Source organism: Corvus kubaryi, unplaced genomic scaffold (genome assembly GCF_017639235.1).
Source record: "Corvus kubaryi isolate FWS band 111438036 unplaced genomic scaffold, C.kubaryi_AGA036_p1.0 138, whole genome shotgun sequence".
Taxonomy (NCBI): domain Eukaryota; kingdom Metazoa; phylum Chordata; class Aves; order Passeriformes; family Corvidae; genus Corvus; species Corvus kubaryi.
Window position 1 is genome coordinate 2,553,683 of NW_024580672.1, and position 20,682 is coordinate 2,574,364.

Genomic DNA, 20,682 nt, shown 5'->3' on the forward strand with positions numbered 1-20,682 from the left:
ACATGGCTTCTACTTCACACACTATTGACCATGAAAAGCAATCTTGCGACTTTTGAAGCCCCATCACAAAAAAAAAAAAGAATGCAAGAGAAGACTTCTCTTGAAATGTCAAGGATGGGGGGCTGACTGCTCTCATCTCCTATGATTAATGACTTGTGGCCTTATTGTGTAGAGGCTGCTAATTAGCTTCAGACTGGTTAAGGCTGCAGAATGCAAAATTCAGCTTGATAAACCTGGACAGCCTCTGTTCCCCACCTCAAACAAGCCTGGTGCAGAAACTCTGGCATCCAGTTTTGTAGTAAAAACATGCTCATCAGAACTAATGAGTCCAAGAGACTCTGAGCTCCACCTACTAGAAACTTGAACTGCAGTGTTTTCCTGTATAATTAGTTTTCTGTCCTGTCCTAGTTACCTGCTTTTTATCTAAAAACCTTGCTTCATACTTTGAGTAAGTAGACATCATATACTAACAAATAACCAACACCATTTAAAATTTAGTTAAAAAGCAAAACAAAATAGCAGGAGGATACTTTTAATCTTCCATTATCCACTTATTAACAAATGAGAGCAAGTTCACTATAATGCTTCTAAAAAGTTGCATATGGCCTTCTTGGATATTATTTTTAGATGCATTTTAAAAGAGAGCAGAAAAGGGGCATTTCTTAAATTGTTATTGCCTAACATTCTAACTACCTGCTTTACTGGAATACATGCTGAATCCTTTGTTTGGTAATAATCTCTTGCCATACCTATGGGGTGGAAGTCTAGTACACAGGGAGTTTCAATCTCTTCTGCCATGACCCCCCTCCTTCTCTCCTCCCAGTCTTGGATTAAAGCTGCTTGTTAAATTCATCTTCACATGGAAAAGCATTACATTCCACTAACACAGGAAGGTTGCAAATACTTATTCCAGATTTTTAACACTGACCTCATCAAACTGATGCACTACAACATAAGGCTGATTAGCTTAATAACTGATTACTCGTCCTCTGGGCACTAGCAACCAAAATTAGAAACTTTAGCAGCTCATATAACAAAGTAATATGAGCTTATTTTTTCAGGTACCTACAGTTCCAAGAGGGAAGGGAAAAAAAAAAATGTTTCTAGGCTAGTACCAAAGAGGGAAAGTTTCTTGGTTTTGGTGGGATGGATTAAAATGCTAATAACTTTTTCTCTACTGAATAATACCTAGATAAAAAGACCACATAAATATCTGTGCATAAAGATAAATTAACCAAATTATCATAGTTTTATTATTTTTAATTTCAAATATATACGAGTCTGAATGCCTTCAACACATGAGCTGCTTGAATTCAAGAGGCTTCCTTTCATGCTCTGGATTTCCCAGAGCATCCTTCACTTGTGCCACCCATAACTCACTTGCATTGCTCTACACACACAGGGCACCTGTTACACCAGGTACTGCATGTTGCGAAGTGAAAAGACAGTCATGCTTCAAAAGAGTAAGTCCCAGTATTGCAAAAATACTTTCACACGAGTAACTGCAGCAGGCCTTGCCAAGGGGAGAGTTTGCAGGGGTAGTGCTAAATTTATGATGAAAGGCAACAGGTGACCATTGGAAATAGTACTTAAAGGACCATGAGGTGACTGCGATAGAAAATGCAGGGAGAGGACATCATCCACAGCCTCTTTCAGGTCCCCAACAGGAAGCCTATGTTTATGCCTAACTTGAAGCATACAAGTAATCCCTTTGAAGCCAGTAGTAACCAGGTTTTTAAGTACTTGTGTGTATGCATTTATTTTCACTGTAATTACACAGCACATACCCTGTGTGGTGTAAACACTAACAGGCCAACCTCAGCATTCTGTAAGGTGGCACAGTTCCTCCAGCATCAATATATTGCTCAAGACCTGGGACTTAACTTATTGTTTATAAGCATTTTTCTATGCCTTACCCTGTTTCTTTTTTGCCTTGTTTGCTTTCAGCAAGGCTCTTTGTAGTGTCATAACTCACAATCTTTCTAGTCAGACTTTGTTTATAAAACCTCTATTGTTCCAGAACAATGGAGTTGTGACCTGTTCAAAGGCAGGACTGCAATCAGGGCCCTCTCCGTACTTTCTCAGGGTGCACTTTGTGACAAAGTGAATAGACCACACAACCCTATTGATGTCAGCCAGGAGGGGAAAAATAGGCTCCCTCAATAAATCTCAACATAAATCTTCTTACCCTATCTCACCATCTGTATGAATTCACCTAAAGCACAAAATTAATAAGCAGAACAAGTATTCCCAATCCTAAAAGATTGAAATACTGCTTGCAGACCAAAACGGATTTGTTTCATACTTAGGGCAGTTTTGGGGAATTCACAGGCATAGAAAGCAACAGGTGGAAACATAGCTTGGGCCAAGACAAAGTCAATGAGATTGACCCTAGCATCATGAATATACTTCCCTCTTCTGTGGCAGTTCCCTGCTATAAATTTCCTCAGTGGCAGGTTTGTGGCTGCTGTTGCTTTCTTATCACCAATGACTTGGGCTTTCTAATTTTGCCTCCCATGTTATAGAACAATTATCCACACAACACAAGTATTAGCAGTGAAACAACCACAACTTTTTTCCCTATTTGAAAATGTCATATTTTGTAGTTCTGGTTTTGAAGGTCAGGTAAGGGTTGCTTAGAAGAAGTTGAGGATGACCATGTCCATTTTGAAGTATACTTCTAGTCACTCATCAGTGGCATTCACCCTCATTCAGCTTTACATTTTTTTTTGGTACTTATGTTAAGAACATAAAGTAAGATAGTCAAAGAAATCACTGCAAAAAGAGAAGTAAAGAGAAGAGTTTTCCTTAACTTCAGGGGAAAACACCTTCACAGGTTGCCTAGGTGCATTCTAGGCAGTTAAAACATGTGCATTCAATATAAATTTTCATTATCATTCATGAAAGAGGAGAACTAAAAAGCCAGAGCAAGCATTAAAACAAGCAAACAAATGGAGCCTCCAACTTAATTGCATAAGTGTTTGTGGGAACACTAAGCACTTCAGAGCAGTGCTACCTTTTTGTCCAGTGCCAATACAGCTTCTAGCACAGGAGGGTTCCAGATTGTGACCAAATCTTTCAAACAGTGCAGCATTGAGCAACAACAGCATAAAGCCAGCTAAAGCCAAGTTATTTCTAAATTCGAATTATTATTTATGTTTTTAAGCATTCACGCCATTTTGACAGCAATAAAATCCTTCTGTAATGTATTCCATCTGAGCAGACCATATCAAAGTGCTTTGCAACAAATTACTGGTTAAAATGTGAAAAAAGAAATTTAATTGTTATAATGGAAGGCAAAAGATCCCATCTCAGTCAAGTCCTGCTAGAGGGAAAACACTACTGTAAATTCATCAAGACTAAAAGCATGAAGAAACTTGATTTTATAAAATTATATTTCTGCTGAATCAAGGCATATTTATAATATATAACCTTATTTAGAAAATTCTAGGCAACTTGTTATATTACTGGTTAGAAAACACTTTAACAAAATGATTGTTAGATACCATTAGTAGAATTGCACACTTATTGGTAATACAAGCTATCAACATCAGCTAAACATTTGTAGATCTGTATCTGCTGACCTGATCATACCTACTCAATGACCAACCACTCTGAATGAGTGAAAAACTAAGGGGAGAAAACACTCCTGTGAAGCACTTACTTTGGATTTTCGAAACAGAAATGGAGAGCAATCAAACAGTTCCTTATGTGAGAGACACATGGAGAGGACCAGCCTAGGGGTGAAGTAAGGCAGGGGAATCCACTGCTGTTTCTCCAGGACTTGTGAAGATAAAAAGGAGTTGTCCATACAGCACCTTTCATGAGGAATTCATTCACTTCTCTGTGTTGAAAATACAAGGAAAAAAGAATGAGCAACCTAAAAGGAACCCGACTATGACATCCCTCCCCTCACTCCCTCCAAATAGGCAAACCTATTTAGAACGTCCACTATCTATTTATTTAGTAGCACTGAAGTTATTAAGAATGTGTAAAAATTTAACTACATGTATTTTAAAATCCCACTTCTAGTAAAGCTAGAATAACTATGCTTTGCTCTAGCATAAAGCATTTTAAAAGGTACCATAAAGCAACCCTACCATGCACAGACAATGCCTTTACTCCCAAGTAACATGTAAAATACTTTGTTAATCCACCTCACTGCTTTTATAGTCTGATGATTGGTTCAACAGCTGAGTATCAGCACCAAATCAATTCAGTTGTCCTTGTTTATGCCTTCATTCACTGTGGTTACAGGGCATAGGCTGATTGCCTGAGCGCTGGCGGGATGGCAACACCACCCAGCTGCCACTGCTCCTATCAGCAGAGGACCTGTGGAAGGCTGTAAGGACAACTGGAGTTCAGGGGATGCTGGAGTACCACAGAAGAGGGTAAGGTTGGGTGGGGCCAGGGGTACAGCTGCCCAGGCATCTCCGTTTTGACTGAGATACTGTGTGCGAAGTTAAGTGTGGCAATTGAGAAGTGAAAATGCTTATATCTTTGTTAGAGTTGGTGTGTCCCAAGCATGACACATCAGCCAGGAAGCTAAGGAGTCAGAAGGAACAACTTGAGAGAGCAGAGTGTAGAGGTGCTAGAGGAGGCTCAAGGGAAAAGAACTAGAGAACAGATTTGAGGATGTGAAGGCCTGTGATGACAAGTCAAAAAATTACACTTGGGTTATGCTTCTGTTTAACAAATTAAGATACCTGAAAATTGACTGAATACTATGTAATAAGTCTAATTACTGGACACCTGCAAGAGTGTAGTAGGGTCAACCAGGTTAGCATCAGAAATACTTATAGGTCCAACAGTGAGACTATCACAATCTCCAGACACTTTTGAGGCAATAATCATACAACAGTTTGGGTTGAAAGAGACATTTAAGGTCCTCTAGTTCTAACTCCTCTACTGTGGAAAGGAACACCTTTCTCTATACCAGGCTGCTCAGAGCCCCATCCAACCTGGTCTTGAACACTTCCAGGGATGGGACATCCCCAACTTCTCTGAGCAACCTGTTCTAGACACTATGTCTTGTTAGACAAATTAGGTATAGGGGCAGCAAGCTTTTGAGCATATAAACTCTTGTTTGATGGCATGAAGGACATAAAAATCAGTTCCATGGGCAAACCTGGCCTCTTGGCATTTTGGATACGATGCATAAAACTTTGGAGAAATAAATTTCCTATTGCACAATATAAACCAGCTCTCCCAAGCTAGGTCATAACTGATTGACGGACATCCAGAGCTTCTGTATCCGCTTAACAACAAGGAAATTATTTTCAGCAATTTATGGTGTACTACAAAGCTACCCAAACCAAAACCAGTGTATTTTCGAAGCTGTATAAAAATTAGTGCCCAGGGATATCTGTGGGAAATAACCAGTACTTAAAGTAGGTAATTAAAATTATTAATAATAGCAAAAAAAAAAATCCAGTCTCCAAGCACGTCATCATAATGCTTAATGATTGATTGTAATTGTAATAAATACTAATGAATTCATTTAGAAAGTAATGTAGCTTTATATGTTTGTTCACTTTCCTAAGAAATATTTGTGTTGGTGTTATGTCAACAATTTAATACACGAAAATAATTTATGATTATTTATTATTAGTTTCAACACTTAATAAAAAGCAGTTGTTTCACATAAATACCAAAGCAATCTTCAGAGCACATCTGTGTCCCCAGCAAGCACTCAGTCTGGCTTGTGAGTCCTTTTACCATCTGTGAGCCTGCAGGATGAAACTGCACCAGCCAGCTGAACGTCCCAAAGAGCAGAATGAGCAGGCCTGCAGGGAGCACCTTGACCTAACCTGGGATTTACCAGCATCCAGTCTGTCTATCTCCAGAGCCAAACATTTCCACTGCGAAGAGATGCAGTCACTCCTCAACAAAATCATCCCTCCATACTGAGTTAATAGCTCTGAATAATCTCTCCCACCCCATCCAATTTCCTGCCTTTCTGAAGTCTGTCCCTATACTGCTTCATCTTCTAAGAGAGCATTCCTCTTCCCCCATTAACTTTGCTAGGGATGCAAATATTTATGACAGCTTTTTCAGCTCAGCTGTTTGATTCATCTGTGAAGGTTATTGGGTACTACATTAACCTCTTTTGCGCCACTTGGGATGTGTATCTCCTGCTGCACTCACATTCCTGATGTGGAGCATCTCTCAGCAAGAGTGGCAGCAATAAGCAGGGCAGTGCCCTCTGTGGATCTCCAGGAGTGTGACTGCAGGCAGTTCCTGCAGGGTGAGGGGACACAAATCTCCTGCCCACTGTGGGCTCAGAACTAATGTTGAGGCCAGCTGGTCACCTCTTCACTGTGCACACTGAGAGGGAGATGCCCTGCATAGGAAACGCAATCCTGCAATCCCTGCCTCTAGGATTGAGGTGATTATGTGATCAGCACCATTCTGCCTAGTACCTGGAATTGAATCAGGACTGGACCTGGTGTTGTCCCTCTAGGCACAAAAGATCACATCTATTACAGCACTAGTAGGGGTGGTGGTGAGGCACATGGTAAATAGGCCACAGTAAAACTCTCTCTTTCTAAACCTGTCACACATGGATCCCCACTCCTGTCTCCTAGGGTCACCTCAGAAGGCCCAAACTGTGCCTGAGTCCCACAGTGGCCTGCATGCCCTTGCCCATGCCGCTATTATGACCAGCTGACAATGCCTTTACAGTACTGTTTTATCTGATTCATCTCTCAGCTGTTCATCTTCCTGATTTATGCCATCAGCACCAAAGCCTGATTAGCAAACACAAAAAAGGAAGGGGATTCACACTGTCCTCCTAAGGTTTATGAGTGCTGGCACACCTTTTTTATTTCTCTGAACTTGAAATCCTGGGCACTGTGTCTGCTTTGTCAGGCACCTCCATGGTGTTTGACGGTAGCTAGTTGTCCTCTCAATTAAAGGGAATTACGGATCTGACTCAGAAGATTCAGTACACACAGTATAGGTTGTTGTGGGTCAAGGAATAGACCTTACCTCAGCCCAAAGCACAGAAGTATACTGAGAACTTTCAAGGACATCACTAACTAATCTGTTTTCGATTCCAAGCAAAAGACAAAGTCCTGAGATGGCAGTAGCCAGGCCTCTTCATCTCAAGAGCAGTGTGACAAGAGCTGGATGTTATCCTACGTGCTTCCCCTGCTCTTTCAAAAGAGCAGGTCTTGATACAATCACCAAGACCTCATGAAGAGTTGCAAAATTTGCAACCTCAAGGTGCCTCAGGGGGTACTGCAATGCAGTTGTTGCAAAAAAGAGGAAGCTACCCCAAGGAGCTCAGACCTGGGACAAGCTTTTACAAATGCGTGGCTGCCATTCTGCTCACACCTTTGCTGTAAATACGAAGCTCTACAGGATGAGGTTAAGAGCTGGGCTCTGTGGCTGACTCATCTAGCAGACACAGAGCTCCTGTGGGCTGTGCTGAGAGAGAAACACAAGGAGTAAAGGGATTATACTGTATTGTAGGTCGAGAGCCAGTTTTGGTGGTGTTAATCTCCAAGAGTATCATTGCCAAAGTCACTCCTTAATGCAGCAGTTCAAGAGACAGCCGCTGTCTTAGGACCCGAGGCTAACCTATTTGATGTCACACTACAAGTACAGCAGGTGCTGGGTTTGCAATGTATATTTGATGTCTAGTGTTGAAAAGTGAATTGATTGAAATGCTGTCAGGCTGCATTTTGAATGATTGCACTACTAATGTCACCTAGAGGCAACTTGATGGACATTCTGCCATACACAGAATACAGTAGGATGGAAATCATCATTTGCAAATCATCACCTTTGAAAGTACAACAAGCAATTCAGCTGAAAAAAAAAGAACTGGAAACATGTTGAAGAAACATTAACCTGAGGAAGTGAGCAAATCAGGAACACCAAATATTTAGGCTCATGGATTTCTCATTATGGGAATTTTCAGCCAACTGTATTTCTTTCAGGGTGTTTCATTTCAAAACCTGTGTTTTATTTGATAATGCAATTCTACCACAGGAAATCTAATCAGTTTGTCTTCTAAGTTTTTAGTGATGTACATTTGGGGTTTTGTTCATTTATGAAAGTAGTTTTACAAAATCTGTCACTATATACAAACGTGACAAAATGAGTAGTAGAACACTGGCATATTTTTGAAAGATATGGGGATTTAGCTAACAAATACACATTTAGATTAATAAGAACTTAGTATTTAAATTCTGTAGTTGATCATATAAATCACAGGTTTGACCTATATTTCCTTACCCTGAGACCAACCTGGGTTAGAGTTTATAAACACTCATGTTATAGGATAGAGGTAGGAAAGATTTCCTTATTTCCACTGTCTACTATTCTCCATAAAAGTAGAATTCTGCAATTACTTTTACATCGATCTGGAGATTAATTTTAGCAATGTGGTAAAACCATTGGCTTATATGTGCTCTCAGAACCAACACCCCAGAAAGAGAAAGAAGCAGGACTAAGGAAACATGAGTATTTCACCACAGTCATATACTATTCTCAGCTTATGTTAGCTAGTCAGCAATAATGCTGAAGCCTTTCTTCAAGTACTCTTCTGTCAGATTTTCTGAGAAATTTGGTATGAATTTACTGTGAATGTATTCTTCTAGAAAACAACAGAAACTAGGATCCAGGCTAGATATTCAACTGTTTCGTTTAAAAATCCTGTGGGGTTTTTCTTCATATACCAGTGTATTTATACATATATCCCCAAAGATATTATGTGCTCCTTGAGCATTACAGAACACAGCATCTCATCTAGAAGAACATTTCAAATTCTATATAAATTTGGCACCACACCAGGGAAAATCTATCCCTTCCACTAACGAATGGGGACAGGAAGCCATTTTGAATCTGCACAAAGTCACACAGCAAGATAAAGAGCTCTGTGTCTACTGAAAACAAAAAGATTCCATTTTGAAGCAGCAACTGCTCATACAATTGGAAAACCAAGTAGAATCAGGAGCAGACTTCTTCTCCAGCCCCTTGAAAACCCACTGCTCATGGTACCATGTATAGCAGTGAGATGTTCAAGCAGACCCTGCTTTTCTTGAGCAAGGAACATGGAACAGGCCCATGAAAAGGTCAGACCTTGACTAAAGGCAGGCTGCCTGTGAGCTCTCCTGCTGCACTGCACACATGAATCCTAAATGGAGCCACTCATCAGGAAGCAGAAAGAGAAGGGCTTCTCCAAGGAGAGGAGAAGCTGGGAAATGAGGGTAACTTGAGTGAAGCTCCACATTGCCTGAAAAGGATCAGGCTGGTGGTTGTAATGGGGTCCACTGACAGTGCCAGACTAGGTGAGATAAAGAGGCAATGGCAGCATCCTCCCAGGAAGCACAATCAAGAGAGGAGGCTGAAAATGGGTTTGTGATACAGGTCTAAGGTACACATGGGATACAGGACAGGAGGCAAAATTACCTTGCAGGGCAGGACTGGAGTCCACCCCAGAAAGCCAGTCAGCAAGCCAGAGCAATGGCTGGATGGCACTGGAACACCTATAACTTGGCTTAGGGGACCAAGCTCACTGCCCAAGGCTGAGTCGGCCTCGACGTGCAGGCCAGGGCTGTGGGACAGGGCCTCAGGTGAGCCTCACCAGAGCTCTGAAGGCCAGTCAGGGCCTCATACAACCCAACCTATGCTCTGGAAGGAGATGGGAGTCTAAAGCCCTGTTTAAGCAAGAAATGTTGCTGCTTTACCTCTTAATAAAAATATATACCCGCTCTTATGCTGAAAGGCTGTCATCTGGCCAACAAAAGATAAGGTGTTTCTTCAGCACCTGATATAACCTACCATATAGGCATGTATTGGGGCAAAAAATGTTCTGCTCAAAGGGTGATGGGCAGTCTTTCTTCTTACTTGTCTGCTGTGTAGACTGCAAAAATCACTTTAATGAAGAAAAGTTTAAATATAGAAATATTTACATAAGAAATAGACCAAAAAAAAAAAAAAAGAACGCGGTATTCTCCCTCTAAATTGAGCCTTAAACCATTAACTCCTATTAAAAATTGGGTAAAAGTCTTAAATGAGTAAATGGTAAAGGCTCTGTAGCCTGTGTGTCATTTTAAACATAAACAAAATTGGTGTCTTCTAAGGGAATCTTTCAATATTTAGAAATCAGCTGGCTGCCTGATTATTGAGAATTTGTATGCACATTCTTTTCTTTCACTGATCTGTTCTTTCAACATCAGGAATGGTAACACTCTGGGAATTGTTTACCCAAGATCAGCGTGGTTCAAGTGTTACTTAGCACCTCAGTTAGCATTTCTCGGGTTTTAAATGTTTAGTCCTTGGGGAGAAGTGAAAATGACAGCAGGAAGAACCTGGAGTACTAAGTCCTGCTGAAGCTGGCACTTGATGACAGGAGGGCAATGAACACACCAGGCACTGCATTTTATGATAGAGCAAACAGGGAAGTTTTTATTAGATTGTATCAACTTCTGCTGTGTCTTGAGCACATCTGAAAGAAAAGGAAAAAACTGCTGAAAGTTACTGGGTACAAAAGCAAGAAGAGTGCATGGAGAACAGGAATTTGGGAATACGCTTAAATGGAAATAAACAGTAGAGGGAAAAAAAAGAGACTTGTCACCTCTCACATGACAACTATTCTAAGTGATGGCTTTGCAGTTCAGATGAGAAAGAGCTTGTTCCTTCCTCCCTTGCCCCCAGGCCCACCAGAGGGAGACACTTCACCTAGGGGGGAATGGCTTTGGCATCTGATGATCTGAGCCTCATGTCAGAAAGATGAATAGAGTAATTTTCTCTGAAGTAAAACAGGGAACAGGCAATGAAAGGTAGGGTGTGTGGTGGTAGCGTGCAAATCCGTCTGTGGTTGGCCTAGAATATTAGAAAGGCATCTGCCACACGAGGAAGTGATATCCCGTAAGAAATGCTAAGAGCCATGAATTCATGTTTGCAGAAAGCTGACATCAGGTTGTTTCAGAGCTGTCAGCCCTCTCTGGGCAAATTGATTGATTCATGGGTACAAGCACCCCAGCTCTGAGCACTTATGCAGAGTTTGGACACGCAGACACTGGCAAACATCTTGCTGACCCTGCTATAGGCAACCTGCTTCCAAACCGATAGAGATGTTCCATCCAGTCAGGGTCCTGCCCTCCTAGGCAGTGTTCCTGAACACAAAGAGTGGACCTTTATTTCCTGCTGCCATCACTTGCCATCGATCAAAGCTACAGCAGGGTGATAACCCACTGCAGACCAGAAAGGCTGTAATACACTTTTCCAGGAAGACAAATGCTTTCTGAGGCTTACCTATAGCTATAACATAGCCTTCCATCCATCCTTCTGTCCCCACACTTAGAAACAAGTCGGCTTCATAAGGATTCAACAGCAACAGACAGCTTACTCTCCCTTCCAGATGTGCTACTCTTCCTCAGTAGGTCAAAGTCCTCTCCCCAAACTGCAGCCATTTCTGGGAAATGCTACCAGGAAGAGGAATGCCTACCTCTCCTGTGTTACCTTCACAATATAATTGTAAATCTGCAACACTCTGAGCAGGCCGCAAATTCCACAGGCCAAACTGTAAACACTGCAGGAATTCGAGGTCCTTGACATTTCATGGAAAGCAAAGCTGTGAGACTGAGGAAAACAAGCTAAAGGCTAAGTTAAGATATGTCTACCAGCTCCTAAGAAGGATCAGTTCAAATAAGGAACTGCAGTCACAATTTCCTGCTTGATTGTCACTTTCTTCCAGTGAAGAAATAGTCTGCAACTGGCCCTTGTCAGGAACAAATTACTTTCCCTTCACTGCCAAGTCAGCTCCACATGCCCTGCACAGAAGAGAAGCAGCACTGCAAAAAGTCAGTTTTCCCCAGAGGTTAGGAACTACACAGGCTGGTAATCTGTACAGATCATTTTAAAGGGGTAATTTACCCTGCATTTACTGAGAGGAGTATAAAAGGACCAAGTGAGAGTTTTGTTCGAAATTAATTGAAAAAAATCTGCCAGGTAATATTTTGCATAGGAATTCTCGTCAATAAAAATTTTTTATCCCCTGAGAGCGAGCTTTAGGGAGAGCTAAGACCCAATCTAAATCCAACAATAAAAGAAATGTGGTGAAAGCATATTGGTATTTTAGCTTATGTTCTCAGATAGAGCCAATATGTACAAATAAAAAAGAAAAAAAAAATTAAAATTAATTACAAAGAAAAGTGTTTTGTGACACGCTATTTTCAGACTTCCAATTTGTTTGCCTTGAGTGTGGGCAAGACACAATGAGCATTCTGCTTAGGCCTTCCTCACTTCATTCTTTCAAAAAATGTTATGTGTGTGAGAAAAAGGGAAAATCATCAACAATGCAGGTCCCAAGTGCAGGGTACTCACACTGGAGGGCCATTTGGAATTTATTCTATGGCACAGTCTAAAAGTCCTTATTCAGCAGTTAAAATCAATGGTAACTTCACTGAGAAAGGCACGTCTGTCAGAGTTCAGAACTCTGAAGAAACTGTTTTAAAATACTGAGAATAAAATCACTAAAGCAATGATGTAAGCTTCAAATTAATTCCATTATCAAAAAGACTTCGCATATAGATTTCCTAGTTTCTCAATTAGAAGGTGTATTTTGATGCTTTTCTTCATTCAGCCTAAATGAACTTTTTATTACAACTGCAAATTAACTTTAGTGTATCTATCATACTTCAGTAAGTCCAGATTTGGACAACTCTTGACTGCTTACTCAAGTTTCTGGACTTGTTTCTCCTAGGCAGAGTAACTTGATCCATGCATCCTGTTGATTCTTTCAATGTCTAAAATTAGCACTGTGCATGCATGCTTCCTCTACCTGGGATCATGCTCCCCGACAGAACCAGGGGCAGCACTCAGGCACAAAGGCCCAACTGTTGGGTTTTTTGACAGGAGAAACCAGAGATTTTTATCTTTAACTTTACATACAAGGAAGAGATTCCATCCCACTCTCACATCCAGAGTATGTAACAAGTACCATTTTGTTCAGCTACATGCTGAAAATGGTAACATGGTTTGTAAGCACAAGTGGTGGCACCCATCCCAACATACGATTAGCAGTACCCATGGCTCTGACAAGTCCAAGAAGCTACGTGGCAGTCACAGGACTGCACACTTGGAAAGGTTAAAGAGAATCCCCCAGCCTCTCATTCCTCTCCTCCTCCACTCTTCCATTCTCGCAAGGATCTCTTGGGAGACCCTTGCTAGAAAAACATTTGTCAGAAAGCGGAAGGCAACCCAATGGGAAACATCAGTGAACCTGCATTTACTTTATTTAGAAATGACACCCCATCCCTGTCCCCTGGGGCAAAACTTCTTTTCTAGACATGACCTCAGAGATGTGCTACATGCACCCTGCACAATTTATCACCATGCTGCCTATAATTAGGTTTGTTAACATACAGCCTAGTGCAGTCTTGTTGACTGGGAACTTAATCAAGTTACTATTGAGTTCTTGTATGCATTGCTTCGGGTGACTGTTTTACTTGTAGAATTATAGCTGTGACCAACGTGAGGAAATTAGCTCTGGACACAAGTTTTTTACTTTTTTTTCCCCCTACATGTGAAAATATTTAGCAAACAGTGACAATGATGGAAAACAGTAGGAAACAAAATGTTCTACATTAGTATAAAACATGAAAAATGCAGCAAGGACCCTCAGTGGTACAACATGTGTTATGCTGGCTGGCAGTCCATTAGGCTTGATAGACATTTCACTTACCTAAGTCAAATATAACAGTCTAGTATTCATTAATATAAGAAGGGGGTTGTGGAATCAAGCCTACCATCTGGTTAGAACGACAGAATAATCTACAACTCATGATTAGGTCTAAGGAGTGGAATTTCACTTTAATCTTTTTCATTGCTCGAAATTTCCATCTGCGCAGTACGGCACATCATTTTTCTTCAAGACAAATGTGCTGTTTTTCATGTTCCAAAATTAGATCAGAAGAAAACGATTAATCATGTCATGGCCTGGGAAAGGAAACAAAGCCCTGATATTTCTCTCCCTCTCCCCTACCCCCACCCTCCCCCCCCCCCCGCCCCTCCCAGCTCTGGCTCTTTGCAAGGTCCTTTCTTTCCCTGCCTCAATTTTCAACACAACTTTCAGAGATTCACATTGTGGTGGGCTAGAAACACTCAGAAAACAGGAATCTAAAATAAAGATGCAGCTTTGATTTGCATGGCCGTTTTTATTTTCCCCTTGCCTCTCCCCCACCCCCAGTTTGCCACTTCATCGTTTTCTCCTTCTCTCTCTCCCTCTCTCTCCCTCTCCACCCCCTACCATGTGCCCCCTGGCACAGGACGACAGATGGTGACCTGTTTGCATGTGACACCGTAACTGAATCTAAACTCAAGGAAACAAGTCACCGGGCTGCAAATTAGTGAGACCACACAACTGTCAGGTGGCAGTCCCCTTTGACAGTTGTAGGCCATTATAGGAACATTGATGTTTTCGCAGTGTGACAAAAAGGAATCCTTTTTGCAGCAGACCTGTCTGTCAGCTGGCTCTCAAGTCATAACAAATCCCTGGCACTCAGCTGAGGCTGAACATTCGCAGCGTCAGGAGGATGATAAATGACCTGCAGGGCTTTGAAGTGCCTTGGCAGTTCAGATGGGTCCGCAGTGCTGACAGAGAAGTATACACAACAGCGTAACCAATAATGAGAACATTAAACATTCCTGCTTTGTGACAGGCTGACAGAAAAACCCAGCCTCACATCAATCATCTGTGGAGATATAACCTTGACAATTAGCCCCCTCTCTGATACTCAGAGTAACCTTTTTTTTTCCCCCTTCCCCACCTCCATTTTTTTTTTCTTTTGCCTGGCTTATCTTCCCTGATCTTTTTTTCTGGTATGGCAGAGAGGGGAAAAAACAGCAGAAAAAAAATTCTGACATCAAAAACGATCTTTTCCTTTTCCTCCATGCAAAAATAAAATATGCCAGGACAAAGTTTATTTGATGGACTTCCACCTATTTCCCTTTAGGAGAAAGGAATATATTTTTTGCCCTATCTACCAAAGCATCTGTCACTACAAATACTCCTAGCAGAATTTTGTTTACATATTATGCTTATTTTGTTCCTTAGGTTTTTTTCCTTTCCCCAACTCTTACATTCATATCAGTACATTCTGTTGTCAAGCATCGTTTCTACTTGTAAGAGTGAGATGATTAAGCACACGACTGTCCCCTTGTTACTGTATTCCAGGATCATTCAATAAAACAGATAGAATCTCAGCTTCTTCCCATAACCTTGTGTTTTCTTTTTTTTTTTTTGTATGTGCCTGTACTGGTTTCCCATTTTTTTAAACCCTTTACAGAGCAAAAATAATCTTCAAAGGACAAATGAAAGGTGCAGCTAATCTTCCTGAAAACGAAACGTTTTTAACAACCCACGGAATCATTCTCACTGAAGGTCAGGGATGCATCCTGATCTTGAGGACAGTCTCCCCACTCACAGGGAATTTCTCTTGCTCTCCCAAGTGTGGGATCAGCAGAAATTCCTCCTGATATACATGACTGACTTCTTGCCATGGCTCTCTTCTGACAGCAGAGGCATTCAAGCAGTGGGGTCAATGGGAGTGTCTGTGCTCTGTGAGAGGCGAATTAGGCTTCTGGGCACTTTCTGCACTCCATCCCGGTGGCCTGGAGTCTCCTAAGTCGCTAATTCAATCCCACAGAGAGGTTTCAAAGGAGTGTGAGCACCCTTGGGAAATAGCCTCAATCATAAATGAGGTTCAAAATGGCATTTGTTACAGAGGTTTTCATCTGGAGGAATGTCAATAATGTAAAAAACCCAAAACTTTCTGTCAATGAATTAGCAGCAAATCCTCTAAGGTGTGCTGTGTTCAGGTCTCTATCTCCCTGTTTCCAAAGGAATTTCTGTTTCCCTTACGCAATGACAAACATGCACTCTTGCTCTCATCAAGTACAGCACAGCTCAAATACTTTGATGTGAAGTTTGGTTAGGGAAACAGATTTACACACAACCAAGCACTTGTAAATTAAAAAAAGCTGTGTTTCTAACCCTGAAATAAAGTCTGTCCCTAAGGTCCATTTTCCTACACACATTTTAAGATCCCTGTGCAATGCTTGTGTAGTGGAAAGAAGATAAAAAGAAGAACACGCAAGGCCTTCAACCTTCAATACAGTTGTAGAAGAGCCAGCTATAGACCCAGATGATGCTACTGAAATGATATATTCCAGAGTCTGTCAGTTGAGTCCTGCTGCTGTCAAAGTATGTCCTGCGCACGTAGCCACAGCTGTTGACTTCACTATTAGAAGAGGTCAGCATGAAGGAGAAAAGAAAGTTATTAGAAAGATGATCAACAGTAAGTGGCAAAACCTGTTCAGCAATTGCCTGACCTAATTTTTACTCTGATCATACTATTCTGTTAAAAAGACAAACCATGCAGTGCCTTTTTCATAATACAGCAATGGAAGATTGGACTCTGCAGAACCGTGAGGAGCCATTTCACTCCCAGGTAAGTATTTTTAAGACAACAATGGAAACAGAAAACTTCTTTGCCTTCATTACACCTGCTTAATAGCTACTGACTAACTGTCACAGCACACTGGAAACGTACTGTGTACCACACTGCATACCCTATGTGGAGGATGTGGAGTCAGGCACTGTGGTTGCTATGTCCTGCTCAGGCTTTGGAAAGCCCAGATGTGCTAGTACTTGCCCACTGTGGGCTGAGGCTCCAGCAGAGCCAGGCAGCAAAGGACTCTGTTTCCTCTGGATCTGAGACTGGTATCTGGTGACAGACAGACATCATTCAATCTTTGGTTTCTCTACTGAGGGAATGAATTTCCCAAAGACTGCTTCTTTAGCTCATTAAAAATACCAACCTGTTTGTTTTGAACCTATCTCACAGCCAGAAGACCTTTTCTTACCTTGATAGCTGGTACCAAGGAAAGGGTGCTCTCAGCCTGTGTACTGTATCTGTGGGATCTCTCATGTGCTTGATTTCAGTCTTGTTTCACACACCTTCAAAGAAATTGCCACACCCCACTTTTTAAATTGCTGCATACATGAGCTCTAGGCCTGCCAGACAGGCTAGATAATGCCATCTCCTCTGAAGATAGTAACTCACAGTGGGGGAGCAACACTCATGGTGCTCCAATCCCCTCATGGTCAGTCTCTGGCCAAAGCAAGTATGATTTCTGACCTATGAACACTGGGGGCCCAGAAAGTATTTCCTCCCACTGTCCTAACCCATTCCAATATGATGCTTTATGGCCTATCCTACAGCATCATCAGTAAGTATATTTGGGTAGTAATTGCTGACGACAGAATCTACAGAGGATTTTTGTAAGATAAATGTGCAGAGTAAATGAACACTTTTGTCCCTGCAGCTTCCTCCCCTTCTACCTGCTTACCCACAGAAGAGGACAGTCTGCTTTTCATACTTTCCAGTGAGGAGATGGATGAAAAGGTCACCCTTGACCACCAGGCAAGGAGATTCAGGCCTTTCATAACTAACATTAGAGTTTCTCTTGTAGAAGACCATGGCTGTAGGAGTGGGTGGATGCATTCAGAACCCACCCTAACAGGCCTCTCAGTGGAAAGGGGTGAAAGGCCTGAACCATTTGCTGAGAAGATGGTAGAGGTAGAGTGTAACCACTCACTCCTTTTCTCCTGATCATGTTGGAGGACTGAGCAAGCATCTGGTGTGCCAAAGGTTGGTGAGGCCAAAACTGGACTGAGATAACTAGGCATAAAGCACTTGTTATCACAAAGGCTAAGGAAAGGAAGAGTCTAGAGAAGCTATTTGGCTCCTCTGCCATTCAGGCAGCCATCATTTGTGTTGTCTGATGAAATTTTTAAGAACCAAATTTTGCTGAAATTATCAAATCTCTTAATCGAATCTCTTGGGCCATAATTCTTACTCTGGTATTTTATTTGGCTCACAGCCTTGAGCTAATCACCACTCCCTGCCTCAGTTTCCTTACAAACAGGAATGGATGCATTCAAATTACATTCACCTGAACGGCACGCTGTAAAATTTAATTAAGCCCTGAAAAGCACTCTGCAATTGTGAGATGAAAAGATGCTATTAAAGGCTTCTAGTATTATATTTCACTAAGACTCTCAGAAATATTTTGGATGGAGTTAAAGAGAGAAAATAAAAGGGAAATAAATCATAAACATTGCAGAATAAATGCTACCCGCCCCTTCTTATCTGTAACTCACAAGGCATATAGATTACATCTAAATAATCCTTTGTATGAAAAACTGTCCATACATTTGCACGCAAGATGTAAGGACAATGCTGGGTTTATATGAAAGGGAATATACATGTTTCCTTGCACACCCTCAGTGAAGTTAAAAGGGTTAATAAAATATAAGTTGAGATCAAAAGAAATCTGAGGTGACATTTTGGCCTTGAGGCCTTCTCTTGGCTGTGGGAAAACAGAGCGAGGCTGCTCTGCAACCCAACATACAAGCTGAAGTACAATTAGTGGTGTTTTCAGACTGCATGGTTTTTTTCTAGCTTAAATCTGTAGAGATATAAGCATATGCAATGAAAGCACTGTGAATTAGTTTTACCAGTAGAGAATTACTAACAGTGTTAAAGATAGAAACAATTTGAGAAAATTGAAAGCTATGTAATTAGAAGATTATACCCAGCCAGATCAGAACCAGATACAATATTAAAATCGTAATTATTAAATGCACTCAAAAGGGAAGGGCTTGGTGTGTGTGTGTATGCAGCTCCAGTGTCATGCACACATCCTAAGGACAACTGGAGACAGTTGGCCTTTCATCTTTTGACTCAAGACCTTCCCAAGACCTCTGCATTACAGCACGGAGAACCACACACTCTATCAAACGTCGTTATTTACATAACACATGGCAGGGAGTGGTTATGGAATAAATCAATACTTTGTGATATTTGTTACAAGCCACATGGCAGCTGAGCATTTCTAAGGCCTTACCCAAGGTCTGGCTTGAAGGGAGCTTATTACAGCTATATTAAAATTGCCTAATAAGTGAGGTTACCAGAGAAGTGCACTGAGCCTTTTTTTTTTTTTTTTTTTTCCCCACTGGAGTGTAGCCTAGTGAGGGCCGGGGTTTCATTTACAGACGAGCTCCTGATCTGACCCTCTTCAATGCAGGCTCTCTTCTGTGTAAAAGACCAGCTGATCTCATTTGCCAGCTGTCCCCTCACAATAACACTGATTCCTAAGCATAGCTGTGATTTCAGAGGTGGACAGTTGTTCTAGATTTAGTGTTATAACTCTTAAAAAAACTCACATAACTGTTCACTACTGAGACTCTGCCTGTGCAGACCCCTGCTTGGAGACAGCAGTGTGGTGCACAATGGGAGAATGCTACCCTCTTCCGAGAGGTCCCTCGGCCAGGAGGTTTTATGGGAAAGGGGAACTTCCCGAGGACAATGAAGAAGTGGGTGCTTACCTCTCTCAATTCAGTATATGAGGAGCCTGGACCTAGCTCACACATGCAGGCTAGATTCCTGAAGTTTGATTATGTAAATTCTGCATATCTCCCACAAAAAGCTTTGGGCTTCCTGACAGGCTTTTGTACAAACAGCCTCATTTCTGGTTTAAATCCTATCTGACCATCACTTTTTTGTGGTCTTGTAAACTGCGTTTTGGTTAAAAAAAACACAATCAGGAAACCCAATTAACCTCTCCAGTTTCATTCTGCCAAAGCAAATTTATTAAAATCTCCAGTGTGGTGAAGACTGTTTTAGAACACTGACAGTGCTTAAAATACAATGTTATCAGTTCCAAACACCAGAACAGTACAACTGTCAATAAGCTGCAAATGCACTCAGAAAAAGCCCACACTTTCTTTGCTTTTGCTCAGCACCTAGCACCTGGTTCACAATTAGGCTGAATAAAGTATCTAAAATAGAAAGTGGCCGTAATTGAAAAATACTATTCACTATAGTGGAAATACAGCTATTAAATAACACTATAAAAATCACTAAATAGAAGATTTCTCTTCAAATGTAAGAGACAACTTGTGTAAAAAGAAACACAGTAAACAAAGTACCTAATTATGTTCTTTCTTCCATATTAAAAATATAGGCAATCACAAAAGGTAAAGAAGAGCAAGCAGATCAAAGAGATGTGACAGCCCAGTAAGGAATCTCCACTGAAGTCAAACAGGCACAGGAAAAAATAATCTCCAAGAACCATGAGGTTGCATGAAGCACTAACAAAGAGGTTGCATAAGGAACTTGTTACACTCTTACTAAACTGCCATACAGCTGAATTTAAAAAACAAATAATCTATACATGATACATTAAACATTAGTAAATCATTTAATGGAAAGTCACTTGAAATATTCAACTACGTTTGTTTAGATGGTAGCATAAAACTGGGTCTAAAAACTAAAAATTCAGCCTTTTCTTTATTTTACTGCTCAGAGCTCATACATTAGTCATCTGCTTCCTCAGCTACATCAACACATCTCTTTTTTTTTTTTGGTCTCACAGCTTTCTTACTCCACTTTTTTGAAATGGCCATCTCAAGTATTTTTTCTCTTTTCATGCTTTTCTTTCTCAGCTCCCTGGTTTCCACTTATAAATCAAATTCAAAACACTGTTTTAGAGCACTACAAAGCACTGCCCTTGGACCTCTTTCTTTACCACTGCTTTCACTAGTCCTGATCCTTAAAAGAACTATCAGGCTTGCTTGGACTATCTGCGTCTTCTTTCCCT

General features: G+C 41.1%; 1 long non-coding RNA gene across 3 annotated transcripts in view; it reads right to left on the bottom strand.

Moving 5' to 3' along the window:
- The window catches only part of LOC121659922, an 85,301-nt gene that overhangs the window by 55,636 nt on the left and 8,983 nt on the right, over positions 1–20,682 (bottom strand). For all 3 annotated transcript variants that reach the window (XR_006014507.1, XR_006014508.1, XR_006014506.1), the window contains exon 4: positions 3,665–3,844. This is a non-coding gene — a long non-coding RNA (uncharacterized LOC121659922). The remainder of the gene's footprint in view (positions 1–3,664; positions 3,845–20,682) is intronic.